Source organism: Saimiri boliviensis, chromosome 2, assembly GCF_048565385.1.
Source record: "Saimiri boliviensis isolate mSaiBol1 chromosome 2, mSaiBol1.pri, whole genome shotgun sequence".
Taxonomy (NCBI): domain Eukaryota; kingdom Metazoa; phylum Chordata; class Mammalia; order Primates; family Cebidae; genus Saimiri; species Saimiri boliviensis.
The window spans coordinates 76,090,903-76,107,365 of record NC_133450.1 but is presented as its reverse complement, the minus strand read 5'-3'; the positions used below and the strand labels follow the sequence as shown (position 1 = coordinate 76,107,365).

General features: G+C 42.0%; 1 protein-coding gene and 1 non-coding gene across 11 annotated transcripts in view; both read right to left on the bottom strand.

The window, feature by feature from the left end:
• GABPB1 (GA binding protein transcription factor subunit beta 1) overlaps positions 1-14,468 on the bottom strand; it is a 68,714-nt gene extending 54,246 nt beyond the window's left edge. For 3 of the 10 annotated variants that reach the window (XM_074393612.1, XM_074393614.1, XM_074393616.1), the window contains exon 1: positions 14,067-14,468. The gene's annotated coding sequence lies outside the window, so the exon portion shown is untranslated. Of the gene's footprint in view, positions 1-5,427; positions 13,241-14,066 lie in introns of those variants that run through there. The other 7 variants (XM_003928860.4, XM_074393615.1, XM_010339491.3 and 4 more) reach the window with 5 other exon arrangements.
• LOC120364113 (U6 spliceosomal RNA) lies at positions 6,539-6,640 on the bottom strand. The gene has a single exon (XR_005579465.1). It is a non-coding gene; the product is annotated as a U6 spliceosomal RNA (small nuclear RNA).
• Positions 14,469-16,463: the final 1,995 nt, after the last annotated feature.

The following is a 16,463-nucleotide window of genomic DNA, read 5'->3' as shown; positions in this document are numbered from 1 at the left end:
CAATACTTTCTTATAGCTCAAAAACCCAAACACAGAAATATATACATTGAAAATTGTCAACAGAAGTATTTAACACTACTCATTGCTTCTCCTCGGCCCACCCCAAACCTACAACCCTAACAAGTAATCACCTTTACTAGTTTCACAGGTATCCTTCTGGTATTTCTATAATCACCAAAAAAAACCATTACTGGCCGGGCGCAGTGGCTCAAGCCTGTAATCCCAGCACTTTGGGAGGCCAAGGCGGGTGGATCTCAAGGTCAAGAGATCGAGACCATCCTGGTCAACATGGTGAAACCCCGTCTCTACTAAAAATACAAAAAAAAATTAGCTGGGCATGGTGGCACATGCCTGTAATCCCAGCTACTCAGGAGGCTAAGGCAGGAGAATTGCCTGAGCCCAGGAGGCGGAGGTTGCAGTGAGCCGAGATCGCGCCATTGCACTCCAGCCTGGGTAACAAGTGCGAAACTCCGTCTCAAAAAAAAAAAAAAAAAAAAAAAAACCCAACTATTACTATATGACACTGTTCCCCACTTGCTTTTCTTGCTTAACATACCCCAGAGAGCTTTTCCTATTAGTTCTCAGAGGAGAGCTTCCTCATTTTTTTTATACAGCTACAGAGTATGCTATTGTTGTCTGTTTTAACATGCATTTCTCAAACTACTAACGAGACTGCACATCTTTATCAAATGTTTGTTGGCCACTTATGTTTCCTCTTTCAAAACTGCCTATTCATATTCTTTACCTATTTTTCCATTTTATTATTACATATGTTTATTATATATGTTGCACATATTTCTCTCAGTCTGTTTTAAATTTGTATATTCTTTTCTTTAAAATTTGTATATTCTAAATGTCATAAAGTCTTAAATTGCGGTTTGGTCAAATTTATAAAAATATCCTTCCAAAATGAGTGCAGATATAATCATGTATTCCAATCACCTACAGAATACAGTGGCATTGAACCACATGTATAATTCAACTTGAAAATAATTTAAACAGTTGGCTACCCACCATTCTACTTCATAAGCATAAGTCCCAGCATAAGCTTGAAATGTGAATCTATTTCCTCAGTATGTCTCAGTTCTCAAATGCATCTTATGGAATGAACTTCTCATTGTAATGGAGAAGTTAACGTTTTATAAGATTTTTTGTTTGTACAACATAGCCCATAAATGTAAGCCATCTTCCTCTAACGCACAACTGAGGAAACAGTGATACATTTCGTCACTAGAGAAAAACTGGCTGTTTTGGAATTATTGAGAGATGGTATCTTACTTCTCATATGGCAACTTCCTAAAATTCTGACTATACAGTATTTTCCCCTAATATGCATAATCATTAAATGAGTGGTAACTCCAATCCATCTGAGACCTTTAAGGATGTGACCTTGCCTCACTGCAGCCTCATCACTCACCATTTCCTCCTTGGATTTATATTTTAATACAGGGCTATCTACAATTATCCTCATGTGTTCTGTCTCATGATTTCACTCCTTTATGTTATCCTGCCTAAGAAATCTTCCACTTCTGAATTTACCTGACCAAGTAGTCCTCTTCTCCCTCCAAACCCAGTTCAGACATTACCTCCTCCAATAAATTTCCCTTGACCTTCTCAGCAAAGAAGAATCACTTCTTTATTCTCATTGTGGCCTTAACACAATTCCATTATTAGATAGATTCCATCACTTTACAAATTATTTATTTACAAGCTTTCCTCTCCCATAAGCCTTAGGAAGTCAGACAGGGTTTATCTTTTTTTTTTTTTCTTTTTAACCCTTATATAAGTAAAAGTTAATCGTTTATCTTATTATATATTTTAGTACCTAGCAGCTTGCAATATACCACTCAACAGATGTTTGCTAAAGTAAACAAGTCCTCTATAACTCAAAACAGTTGCAGGTGGGTAGTTAAAAAACCAATTAAACAAGTCCTTGCTATTCAGCATTATTATAAACACTATAAACCTACACACACAAAAACTGAAGGCAAAGGCTGGGCGTGGTGGCTCACGCCTGTAGTCCCAGCACTTTGGGAGGCCAAAGCAGGTGGATCACCTAAGGTCGAGAGTTTAAGATCAGCCTGACCAACATGGAGAAACCCTGTCTCTACTAAAAATACAAGAATTAGCCAGGCGTGGTAGTGCATGCCTATAAATCCCAGCTACTCAGGAGGCTGAGGCAGGAGACTTGCTTAAACCCAGGAGGCAGAGGTTGCAGTGAGCCAAGATCATGCCATTGCACTCTAGCCTGGGCAACAAGAGCGAAACTCCCAACTGAAAAAAAAGAAAATTTAAGGCAAGATCTTTAACCAAAAATATTTCACAAACTGAAAAAATGTATAGAGTTCATAGTTCAGTGTTTTGTTTAAATGAGTATAGACACCATAAATTAGTGCTTTTTAAAAGTAGTTCGTAGTTCAGTGTTTTGTTTAAATTTGTATAGACACCATAAATTAGTGCTTTTCAAACTGTTGGTCATGACCTATTATTAACCAACTGTGAAATCACTTTAGTAGGTTAAGGCCAATGTTTTTGAAAATGTCAGCATATTATCAAATGTAGTTATCACACACACACATGCACGTAGTAACATATATACACAATTACCACGTACATTTTTTATTGGGAGTCAGAATAAACAATCATCTGAAAGCTACTTCCATAGTTATATAAGTTCCAAGGTTTCTATTAACAAACAAGTAGTAGTAGTCATGGAAGGCCTCTTCAATGAAGGACTTAACATTTGAAGCATAATCTCTCTCCCACCATCCCTTCTCAGCTCAACTATCATTCTCCCCCTTAGTTACCATGCTCTAGCCACAAAAGTCTTAGCAATTCGTTGAACAAGGCAAATGTGTTCGCACTTTAGGGTCTAGCATATATTGGTTCTGCTGCCTAGAAAACTCTGCTTAGATAACTTTGCTCCTGCAGTCTAGGACACCCAGGGAGCAGCCCTCCCAGACTACCTAAGATAGCCACCACATCCCGCAAGTCTATCCCCTTGTCTACTTCTATTCCTTTTCATTTTACTCATTACCACCTAATGTCACGTTTGTGTCCCTCTCCACAAATGTCAGCTCCAAGAAAACAGGGACTTTGTCTTCTGTTTTGTTCATTACTGTAACACCAGAGATTAGAACAGTGTTGGCCACAGGGCAAACATCCCTGAATAGGCTTTGACAGGCAAGTTAAAGGAAGAATGAATGGAGTTGAGCTTAAGCAAGATATATCACAGAGGAAACACCAGCTTAATAATGCTCAAGAGTAAGGAACAAGGCTGAAGAAGAATATAATATAAAAAGGTTTAAAAGTCAGAAAGTAGAATTTGGACTTTATCTTGTAAACTGGGAGTCATTCAAAGATTTGACCAAATGGTGACCCTTTCAAACATTTATTCAGCACAGGTTCAATTCACTTTGACAGAATAGACAGTGCAAAGGTCAACAGCACATGTTCTCTCCTCAGGCTTGCATGTTTAGCAACAGGTTCAAAAATTTTTCAAAAACAAATTATTCTGGCAGTCACACGCAAAACAGATTCAAGGAAGGAGAATCTAAAGTTTAAAGAGAGCAAGTAACAGGTAATGCAGAATTCCAGGACAAACTCAGAGCCAATAAAGGGAAAACAACTGTGCTGGTTGATACATTGCAGACTGCTTCAAGATTTAAGTGGCCAGGAGCAGTGACTCACACCTGTAATCACAGCACTTTGGGAGGCGAGGCAGGTGGATCATGAGGTCAGTTCAAGACCAGACTGGCCAACATGGTGAAACCCCATCTCTACTAAAACATACAAAAATTAGCTGGGAGTGGTGGCTTGTACCTGTAGTCCCAGCTACTTGGGAGGCTGAAGTAGGAGAACTGCTTGAACCTGGACCCTGGAGGAGGTTGCAGTGAGCCAAGATTCTGCCACTGCACTCCAGCCTGGGCTACAGAGCGAGACTCCATCTCAAAACAAACAAACAAACAAAGATTTAAGTATAATGATGAAATTAAAAGATAATCTGGGAGCAGGTGAAAAGCTAATAATAAATCTAAACATGACAGAGCTGGCTGCGGTAGCTCACACCTGTAATCCCAGCACTTTGGTAGGCCGAGGTAGGCAGATCACCTGAGGTCAGGAGTTCAAGAACAGCCTGACCAACATGGAGAAACCCTGTCTCTACTAAAAATACAAAATTAGCCAGGCATGGTGGCACATGCCTGTATCCCAGCTACCTGGGAGGCTGAGGTTGCAGTGAGCCAAGATCACACCACTGCACTCCAGCCTGGGCAACAAGAGTGAAACTTGGTCTTTAAAAAAAAAAAAGGGGGGGGTTGGAAATTCCTTGAATTTTCCAACAGACATATCCAGTGAACTATTAGAGTAACAAACATGCATGGGACACACATTTGGGAGTCATCAGCATGTAAAACATCTGAGAGAAGACAAAGAGAGGGGAATAAAGAATCAAGTACTGATGAGAATAACAGTGCTAAGAGGCTCAAGAAACTACAAAGAAATCATAAAAGTAGTAATCAGAAGGGAAAACCAGGATGGTAAACTAACGCAAAGAGCAAGAAAAGAACATTAAGAAGCCTCAGTGGAAATAATAACACATACATACTAGCTGAAAAGAGTCAGGATGAAGCCAATGTAATCGACACAAAGGATGTCCTCTAAAGCAACAATCTGAATTATGCTATTCCAAAACTGCATAAGTCAGGAAAGTAGTAGTAAAAGAACTCAGGACTTGACTAGCCTGGACAACACAGTGAGACCTCATCTCTACCAGAAAAACACGAAATTAGCCAGTCTTGGTGGCACATGCCTGTAATCCCAGCTACTCAGGAACTGAGGTAGGAGGATCACCTAAGCCTGGGGAGGATGCAGTGAGCTGCAACTGCACTCCAGCCTGGGCAACACAGTGAGACCCTGTCTCTGAAAAAAAAAAAAAAAAGAAAAAAAAGAACTCAGGACAGCAACTATAATTCAAGTCTTAAATTTTTTGAAATAAAGAGAAATGCAGCAGATAGCTGGAAAGAACGGTAGCAGCAGTTAATCAAAACTGATTTTTTTTCCTCCCAAAGTACAGAAGTCTGTACATATCTGAAGGTAGGGAAGAAAAAACACTGCAAATAACAATCAAAGTGACAAGAGAGGTAAACTTAACTGTGGCAGCAAGATTCTTCTTCCATTCAATTTACAAAATAAGATGAAAGAACAGAGATTTGTTACGGTGACAATGAAAAAAAATGTGCAAGCTTACACCTGGTTTTTTTCATTTAAATAGAAGTAAATGGCATCTATTGAGAGTTAAAAGGAAGAAGGAATACAAGACAAGAGAAAAATGCAATCAATAAGATGATTGCCAAGAAGTAAGAAGGGCCTATTTGGAATTGTTCAGCATAAATTTATAGTGGCCAAGAAATCTTCATAATTACTCACCTTCCTCCACAAATATGCTGTGACCTGTGAGGGAAAACAAAAGAAATTGATGGTGGAAAAATTTGACAAATGGAGTCCAGTAAAATATAAAATAAACGAATGATGTCAAAGTACAGACTCTATCTAGTGCATACAGGAGTAAGGTAAAGTCTTAGTCTGTTTGGGCTGCTATAACAAAATACCATTAACTGGGTGGCTTACAAACAACAGAAAATGACTTTGGTGGGTTTTTTTTGTTTGGTAGAGATGGGGTCTCACTATGTTGCCAAGGCTGGTCTCAAGCAATCCTCCCACCTCAGCCTCCCAAAGTGCCGGGATTATAGGCATAAACCGCCGCACTCAGCCCAGAAAAATTATCTTTAATAGTTCTGGAGGCTGAGAAGTCCAAAATAAGGCACTGGCAGATTCAGTATCCGCTAAGAGCCAGTTTCTAGACTGCAGTCTTTTTGCTGTAACCTCACATGAAAGAAAGGGCTAACAAGCTGCCTGGAGCTTTTTTTTTTTTTTTTTTTTTTTTTTGAAACGGAATCTCACTCTGTCACCCAGACTGGGTGTAGTGGTACGATGTGAGCTCACTGCAACCTCCACCACCCGGGTTCAAGCAAGTCTCCTGCCTCAGCCTCTCATGTAGCTGGGATTACAGGCTCCTTCCTTCTACCGCACCCAGCTAATTTTTGTATTTTTACTACAGACAAGATTTCACCATCTTGGCCAGGCTGGTCTTGAATTCCTAACCTCATGATCCATCCACCTCGACCTCCCGAAGTGCTGGGATTACAGGCATGAGCCACCCTACCCAGCCTGGAGTCTCATTTATAAAAGTACTAATCCCATTCATTAGGGTTCTACCCACTTGAGCTAATCACCTCCCAAAGGCCCCACCTCCTAATATCATCATCTTGGAGATGAAGATTTCAGCATGAATTTTGCAGAGATAAAAGCATTCAGATCATAGCACTGAGAAACTGAGAATCTCTATGAATGAAACACATAAAGGAACACAGGAAAAGTAATCACGTGGGCAAAGATCATAGAGTTCATACAACTCATTTAGGAGATAAAGGTATAGTATACACCATACTAATTTTTTTTCACTTTCTTATTAAAAATAATAAATATGGAACCCATCACAAATTTATGTGTCCTCCTTGTGCCCACGCTAATCTTCTCTGCATCGTTCCAATTTTAGCACATGTGCTGCAGAAGCAAGCACCATACTAGTCATTATTTTTTCCTCTGTTTGGATATAAAGTAAATGCTATGGACATAAAGGATTACAGGAGTCAGAAGGGGCTATACATCCAAAACTCTTATCATTATAAGAAGAATCAACCTAATTCCAAAATTTGGTACTGTAATTTTTACGACCACCGCAGTCTCCACAACCACAGAACGGGTGTGTTAAAGACAGGTATAGTGGCATCTACCCACCTCCTTTAAAGAATCACTACTACAGGCTGGATGCCCTGGCACACACCTGTAATCTCAGCACTTTGGGAGGCCAAGGTGGGCAGACCACTTGAGGTCAGGAGTTCGAGATCAGCCTGGCCAACGTGGCTAAGCCCTGTCTCTACTAAAAATACAAAAACAGTTGGGCATGGTGGCAGACGCCTGTAACTGCAGCTACTTGTGAGAATCACTTGAAACTGGGGGGCAGAGGATGCAGTGAGCTGAGATCAAGCCACTGCACTACATCCTAGGCAAGAGTGAAACTGTGTCTCCAAAAAAATAAATCTTGGGCCAGCATGCATGTTGGCTCACACCCATAATCCCAGTACTTTGGGAGGTGGAGTCGGGTAGATCATGAGGTCAGGAGATGGAGACCATCCTCGCTAACACACAGTGAAACCCCGTGGTCTCCACTAAAAATACAAAAAAATTTGCAGGAGTTAGGGCGCGCACCTATAGTCCCAGCTACTCGGCAGGGTGAGGCAGGAGAATTGCTTGAACCTGGGAGGCGGAGGTTGCAGTGAGCCAAGATCGTGCCCTTGCACTCTAGCCTAGGTGACAGAGCGAGACTCCGTATTAAAAAAAAAAAAAAAATTAGTTGGGCATGATGGTGCATGCCTGTAGTCCCAACTACTCGGGAGGCTGAGTCAGGAGAATAACTTGAACCCGGGAGGCGGAAGTTGCAGTGAGCCGAGATCGCACCATTGCACTCCAGCCTGGGTGACAGAGCAAGACTCTGTTTCAAAAAAAAAAAAAATCTTATTCCTCAAGTGTAATGAGACATAAACAAGCTATTTGGGTTATAGGAATGCTCAAAGCTCTTTTAGAAAAAAAATTATACTATATAATGTAATATAATCGCACCATTACTTTAGGATATTCTTACTAAGAGAATCATGGTCAGGACCAAGAGGGGCAGTTTTTTGAAGTTTCAATTTTTTTTTTTTTTTTTGAGACAGAGTCTTGCTCTCTGTCACGCAGGCTGGAATACAGTGGCACAATATTGTCTAACTAGAACCTCCACCTCCCAGGCTCAAGTGATGCTCCTGCCTCGGCCTCCTGAGTAGCTGGGTCTATAAGCGCATGCCACCATGCGTGGCTAATTTTTGTATTTTTAATTTTTGTATTTTTAATAGAGATGGGGTTTCACCATGTTGGCCAGGCTAGTCTCAAACTCCTGATCTCAAGTGATCTGCCCGCCTTGGCCTCCCAAAGTGTTGTGATTACAGGCGTAAGCCACTGCGCCCAGCCTAAAAGTTTCAAAATTTAAAATTAAAAAAATAAAATCACAGTATCAGTGTGCTCAGTATTTTTTAAAACAAAGGAGATAGAGATGGATGTTTTCCTTTTTTTTTTTTTTTTGAGACAAAGTTTGGCTCTTGTGCCAGGCTGTAGTGCAATGGCACAATCTCAGCTCACTGCAACCTCTGCCTCTTGGGTTCAAGCAATTCTCCTGCCTCAGCCTCCCTAGTAGCTGCGATTACAGGTGCCCACCACCATGCTAGGCTACCACTATTTTAATTGACTGTTAAATGTACCATGTACTATAAAACTATATAATACCATGAAAAGATGTTTTAATATTATAATAAATTAGGACTAAAAATTGAGTAAGTACTTAATAGGTTCCTTATCTGCAATTCCAAAAATCGAAAAAACTTCTGAAACCCCAACTAACTCATGTTAAACCTTACGCAAACTGATATGAAGCTATTCACGGTCTTTATTCTATTTAGTGCAAACATTCATACATTTTGCTATAGAAATAGTAACACTTTGGAAGACGGGTATTGCACTGGATTCTGTTAAAAGGCCACACATTACAACCTTGCCCATATCAAAAAAAAAAAATCTTACTCCAAAACCCTAAGAATTTGAATAGTGAACCATTATCCTATAATTGCTAACATTTATTGAGCTATTAACTATGCGTCAGGTACTGTTCTCTTCACTTTATATGAAATAACTCATTTAATCTTTCCAATTATCATGAGCTAGGTATTATAATAATCCCCATTTTACAAAGAAGTAAACTGAGACACGGAAGGATTAAGTAAACTGCCTAAAATCACAAAGCTAGAGTGTAACTAACTGGGATGACGCTGGGATAAATATTTAATATATTACACATAAGATTAACAAAACACAAGATAATTGATTATGGTAAGGCGGTAGGAGTCAATGATATATTTCTCTATTTGACATTACTTCCAGAATAAGGAATCAAACAAAAAATTACAAAACAGTACATGCATTTACAAATTCTCATTTATGTACAATTTCCATGAACTTGCTCAAAATGCAGAGAATAAACCCAAATTTCTCAGCTTATGCTAATATCGTTTTTATTGAAAAATAACATCTTAGCATCTTAATTACAACACATAATAATTCATATTCATTGCAGAAGTTTGAAAATTTGAATAAGCAAAAAGAAAATAATCATCTATAAAACTATACTCAGAAATAACCATTTAACAATTTGGCACATTTGCTTCCAGACATCAATATATTATTGTTTTGGGTTTTTTTAACAAAATGAAATCATGTTTTTAAATCTACTTTTTCTCACGTATACCAAGACATCCTTTCATGTCTTTATATTATCCTTTCATCGTTTTCATGGCTGAGTAGGCAGTATCCCACTGTAGGGATAGACCCTAACAATCACTGTGGAATATTTAGGTTGTTTCATTTTACCACATTATGATCAGCAGTACTGGCTCTGGAGTCACACTGGTCGGATTCAAGGCCTGGCCCTAATACTTACTAACTCAGCCACCTTGAGCAAGCAACCTAATTTCTCTTTGCCTGTTTTCTCTTCTGCAAAACAAAAATAGTACTACCCACTTCATATGATTACTGTGGTGGTTAAAGATATTAATACTCAGCTTTTATTATCAACAAAACGGCAGTTGGTATGTTCACAGCTAAATCTTCACACACATCTTTACTACAACAAAAAAATGCCTTTAAAGGGAATTTTCATGTCAGAAGGTATGCCCATTTTTAAGGCTCTGAGTCTGCCAAATTAGTGTGGTTTAAAGCCCTTCTTCAAATAGCCTTCTCACTTAACCCTCATTTCTCTTTATCCAAGAAGGCAAAAACTATTACCCAATTAAGTCAATCAGCTTGGTTCACTCAATTCGTTTTTTGTGCTTCCACCTGTAAACCTCGGCATATTTAATAAAACCTTAAAGTTTATAGGTAACTAGAAGACACCTGGCCCAAATTATCCTTCAGCACAATTCCTCTACTCTAGAATCCCCAACTTGTCAGTGAATAGGACAGACTACCACCCAAAACAACCCATTCTATTTTTACAATTTTGAGGAAATATCTCTTGGAAGACAGCTGAAATCTGCTTCTTTTAAACTTCTACCCACTGACCCTAGTTCCTTCTGGTCAAGGTAAATCTGATCCTTCTGTGTGACAGACCTCCAAATCCTTAAAGGTAGCTGTTACTTCTTAAAAGAAAACACCCCATTTTTTTTCAACTTTTTCTCATTTCAAATTTCTCTCATGTTTATGCTCTACAGATAAGTGATTTCAATACTTAAACATGTCCACCACCTTGGAAATGAGAAAAACAAGAGGTCTGTTCCTATCTTACTTAATCTTGAGCCTCTGCGTGTTTTTTTTTTATTATTAGCTCTCCAGATGATTCTGAAAGAGTCTGAGAATGAATACAAGGTCTCGCTTACGATATAGTATGCTGCCCAAAAAGCCGTCCCAATACCCCAAGTATAATATAACCAGTACAAAATAAAGTGGGGCTAACCTTGCTCTTTCAATAAGCTGTTCTACCAACTTAAGAATTATTCACGGACAGGTATGGTGGCTGACGCCTGTAATCCCAACATTTGAGAGGTCGTGGTGGGAGGATCACTTGAGTCCAGGAGTTTGAGACCAGCCTGGGCAACATAGTGAGATCTTGTCTCTACAAAAAAACTAAAAAATTAGCCTGATGTGTTGGCACATACCTGTAGTTCCAGCTACTCAAGAGGCTGAGGCAGAGGCAGAGGCAAGATCGCTTGAACCTGAAAGGTGGAGCTTGCCGTGAAATATAATTGCACCACTGCACTCAGCCTTGGTAACAGAGCAAGTAAGACCCTGTCAAAGAGAGAAAAGGGGCAGAGGGGAAGACAGGGTGGGAAGGGTGGGAAGGGGAGGAAGGGGAGAAAGGGGAGAAAGGGGAGAAGGAGGAAAGGGAGGGAGAGAGAGACAGAAAGGTGCACTAGGCCACCAAAAACTGAACTGACAGCTGATTGCATCAAAGCATCTTCTCTGTATAGAGCACTGTGATGTGAACACATAGAAAAAACACAGGCCCTGATACTGATCTCATCTAGTGCTAGATTTACCTTCTAGAAAGCATAAAGGAACAAACATCTTCAGAAAGGTGTATTACTAACTATAGCTGTCCCAAAGGAAACATATCAGAGCTATAGAAACATTGTGATTACTAGCTGGATATCATAATAGTTGTTGGGAAGGAGAGGGGAGGGGAGAGATGACACTAAGGAAACTAAGTTGCTCTGGCTCTGCACGTCAAGATTTTGTGTGGGTTTGTTTTTTAATGTCTGCAAAGTTAAAGTCAGAGAGAAGAGATGGAGGCCATCGGTGAGTTCATCTGAACTCAGGCTACTTACAAAAAGAGACTGGGTAACTGCCTCATGCACCCTCGAAAATAAATTCATAATTCAAAACTTCATGTAATTTCTGAATTCCTCATGACACGCGGTTTCACGATGTCAGCCAGGCTGGTCTCGAACTCCTGACCTCAGGTGATCTACCTGCCTCCAGCTCCGAAAAGTGCCGGGATTACAGGCGTGAGCCACCGAACCCGGCCAAACCAAGCAAGTATAATTAACCAAGATCCAATCTATTTTCATTTAAAATAGCAAACATTAAAAATACACCTGGTGTTTTCTAACAATTACACGAAGAATGACCAGATGCTTCCTGTTGATGGAACAGTAGAGAACTACAGACTGACAGATTCAGACTAGAGTTCACAGAAACAACTGGAAACAAACTTAGCTTCCTTTCAAAACCACTAAAGTACTGCCTTAAGTTTTTACACATTAATCAATTAAGTTAATTGTCTCCCAACCTAGAAAAGCCAGAATGACTCAGAGACAAACAACTCTAAGGGTTGTCTCTGCAAAAGATTCTTGATTTCACCAAAGGATTCACTGCAGAATTAATTCCCATAAAAATCTGTACCTCCTATAGTTTTCAGTATGTTCTATCTTTAAACATAACATTTACACAGAAGTGTTCACAAGCATATGTAATGTGGAATTCACGCCTTACTTGTGTAAATCATTACAAATATGTATTGGAATTAAAATTTTTAATCACTTAGGAATATTTTCAAATGCTCCTGAGTCTCCGATATCATACGAAGATTATGCAATCCTTATCCGTGATTTGGTTTAGGCACCTAAATTCCAACTTTTAAAAAAAAGTTAGAGCCCAATAAAAAGGCATGGGAATCAATCTTATTCGTCTTCTTAAAATGTGTCTTGCATAACATCCTGATTTGACGTGCATGGGGAATGCAGGGTAAGAATGACACATTTCTGTTTTTTTTTTAAGTATGAGTGTACAGTGGAGTGTTCCAGAGGTTACATGATGTGCTAACCACAACAGTCTGAAGATTTAAGAATTTTCTATTGAACCAGACATTAAAAAGATTTGCAAAAATTTAAGATGTCACTCAACATATCTATGTTAACAGGTAATGGATTTTTTTTTTTGAAGGAAAAAAAGAGAGAGAAAAGAAAAGCCATCTTTAGTTTCCTTAAATTCAAAGTCTGAGCCTGAAAATGGAAGTATCGAAGCTGATGGTTATACGTCAGTGATAAAAAAAAAAAAATTAAACCAAGTTGCCTGGGTCTTTACATGAGATAAACTAACTACAATAAAGAATGTCTGTCCACTAACTTTTGCATAATATATGAGGGCATCTTTTAATTCTGGGAAGGCAATGTACTTTACAAGGACCATTTACAGACTACATCAAACCTTTTTCAGATAAAAATTATACTTCAGTAACTTGCCTGAATCGAGAGAGTAAAACAGTCCAGAGAAAAAACTTAAAATGTTTCCAAATTATCAAGCCCCCTTCAGAAGTACTGTGGTCTCTGCCCCTCCTTTGAACAGATGTCTGCTCGTCACAGTCCAATCAGATTTAAAGCAAGAGTATCTGTACTGAAAACAAGCTTAAAGTAGGAAGACACACACAAAGCAGGCCTGTATCATTCCTTTGGTTTCAGTTTTCACGTTGCACCCTTGAGGTTAGGCACGCTGATTCAACAGAGTAGGAGAGCTTCACCGAAACACACTAAACACACACTGATGAACTGTGCCCTGGCAGAGATGACCTGGCAAAATTCTCAACTTCTTCCCTGAGGCCGTGCGCCCGGCAGTCTCGGCGGCGAAGTCTTTGGGGCAGAAGTCCCGAGCCTTCAGAACGGCAGGCCTCTCGCACTCAGGACTCCAGGCCCCGCGGCCAAGGCTGTCTCTGCGGCGGCCCCGCGCGGGACAGGCCTGGCTCTCCCGTTAACTCCGTCCCGGCCGGCCGCTCCTGTCCCGGCCCGGCCCGAGCGCCTCTCGACCCCGCAGCACAGAGCGCCCAGAACCGGCCGCCCCAGTCGCTCGTTACCCTCTCCGGAGAGCCCGGCGGGGCCGTCAGGCGGCCCAGACAAAGGATACCGTGGCGCCGAGAGGCCGACGCCCGGCCGCGCCTGTCTTCCTCCCTCTCCCGCCCACCGCCAACCTCCAGTCGCCCGCAGAACCCCCGATGCCTCAGCTCGACCCCATCGCTACCCTGGGGCGGCCGCTCGGGACGGGCCCGCCGGGTAGCCGGGAAGAGGCCGCGGCACGCCAGGGCCGAGGAGGGGGCGGCGGCCGCCACCATGTCTGCCCGCCCCTCCCAGAAGCGGGGTGCCCAGCGGACAAAGCGCAGCGGCGGGGCGGGCGGAGCGGGCGCCCAGGCCGACCCCGCCGACCCCCGCGGAATAAGCGGGGCCAGGAGCCCCGGAAACCCGGCGCCTTAATGCAATAAACAGGAAATCGCGGGGATGATCTGGGTTCCGGGGGAAGTGGAATTATTTTTTACCAGCGAAGAGATCAACTTCCACATCCGGTGGTAACAGGGCCCTACACAGACCCGCACTGACCTGGAAAAGCTTCGGGAGCGGCGACGGGGAGGCAGCAGGAGGTGGTGCGGGGACCCAAGGCGCCTCGTACCCGGCCGGGCTGACGCGGCCCCGCTACACACAAAGCGCTTCAGCTGCACAGGGCGCTATTTTCCGAAAATGCCGCGTCTGGTCGGCGCCCAAAATCCCCACCGAAAAGTCCCCCGTGCTGTGCGCGGAGGGACACATGGTGTGCGAGTGAGTCAAGCTCCCAGCATCCCTCCCGGACCTGGCCCTCGTCAACTCCCCTCCCGAGGATTTTCCGCCTCTGCCCTCGTCGGCAGATCCCGCTACTACCCACTCCCTAAGTCTGTTCCGTGGGGGAGAGAGGAGAAAGAGGGTCTGATTTTTTAACGAACGGGAGGAAAATATGCCATTTCTAGCGCTTCAGCCACACAAAGAAAGCGGCGGAATGATCCGCTCTCAGCGACCGCAAGTCCCGGCTCTCCCGGCGCCTGCGCGGCAGCGGGGGTGGGAGCTGCGGCCGGCCATGTGCGCGGCGGAGAGGCCGGGTGGCAGCGGAACCTTCCCGCCTGTTTGTGCGGTGGGTAGGAGTTTGGAAACTAACGTTCCTGTGCTAACCTTGGTGTGTCTGTGACGTGATCGTTGAAAGACGGAGACTGCGGAATCTTTGGAGTTTAAGCTTGCCAACTGAGCGGCCTAGCAGAATCCTGGGAGGCGGAAGGACAGCCAGGAGGCTAGGATTTACCTTAAAGTGGCCCTTCATTCAACTAGGCAGACTGGGACGGGAGACGCTGTGGAGGTACCAGGGAGGGAACGAGTGAGGTTCCTTTTCCACTTTTGTATAAACTCAGCAGTCAGGTTCATGACGAAGATGTACATGTTTCTGTAGCTTTTTTTCCCCAACATTGTAATAGTGCCTCCCATTTAGTAGACCCTACTAACTGCTTGCTAAATACCCTTGGATTACTGCCGTCTCAGAGGTAGAGCTGGAATGTCCGTGGCTGGAATGTCAAAAATTTTGTTGTGTTTTGAGAAAGTAGCAAAAGTTTGTTTGGAGATGGAGATTTGCAAAGTTAAAAAAAAAACCTTTTGAACATAATCTGGATGTGATTTGCTAAGGAGCTTAATACATTGATATGTTTTTCCACAGGGGAGCCTGGGCGTGGCTTTCCTAACCTAGTAACTGCAACTTCTAGCATCCTACCTACATTTAGAATTTGGGAATATGTGAGACAGCGCCAATAATTTAATCCAGGAGAGTTGACAAGCTTCAGTGAAATCCATATTGCTTACTGATTTTGTGCTCCCTTAGATAAGTAATCCACTCAGCCTTTTGTAATAATTGATGTAGTAAATTTTTGTAGTCTGCGTAATTTATTAAAGCATTGTGCCTAAAATAGAAGAAAAATAGCATAAAGACCATAGTCTATGTTTTCTTTTGATTTAATATTTTCATTGCTTCAGTTAATAGAAATTTGTCAAAATTCTGATGTTTTTCTGTAGCACTGTTTGAGTGAACAAGTTAATTATTGCTGCAGAATTGTTACCCCCATTTATTTTAGACTGTAGAATGTAGACAAGTAAATAGGTATCATCAGTATGTTGAGAGTGAAGCTGCTGAATACTGTGGAATCAAATAAAGGAACAACCCCTCATTAAACCAAGAAGGAGGAATAGAATAGAATGGGAGTGAAGAAGCATTAGCTTTAGTAAGGGTATTGGGGATCACGCCTGTAATCCCAGCACTTTGGGAGGCCGAGGTGGGCGGATCATCTGAGGTCAGGAGTTCGAAACCAGCCTGACCAACATGGAAAAAACCCATCTCTGCTAAAAATACAAAATTAGCCGGGCATGGTGCTACATGCCTGTAATCCCAGCTACTCAGGAGGCTGAGACAGGAGAATCACTTGAATCCAGGAGGTGAAGGTTGCGGTGAGCCCGAGATGATGCCATTGCACTGCAGCCTGGGTGACAAGAGCTAAACTCCGTCTCAAAAAAAAGTGAGTATTGGGGAAGACCTAGACAAGAAGCAGTAAGTACAGGTGTTTGGAGGCAAACACCTGAGAGATTGTTGGGTAAAGAAGACAGTGCTGAAGGTCTACTTCTGAAAGCCTTGAATGTTATATGCAGAAGTCAGCTTCTGAGAGCCAGGAGGAAGCTATTGAAAGATTTTAAGTGGAAGAATCATAGGATTGAATTCATGTTAGACAGATCACTGTTACACAAAAATTTGAGGCGAGGAAAAGAGTTTGGAGAAAACAGTAGGCTGTTAGCCAGTAATGATTTAAATTTAGTTAGTGGCAAGTAGGAGTGAAGAAAATAACAAAAGTGGTTTGTGGGAGGTTTGGTTAACTGAAAATGACTGAGGGAGATAGATGTCAGAGGTGACTCCCAGGCCGGGCGCGGTGGCTCAAG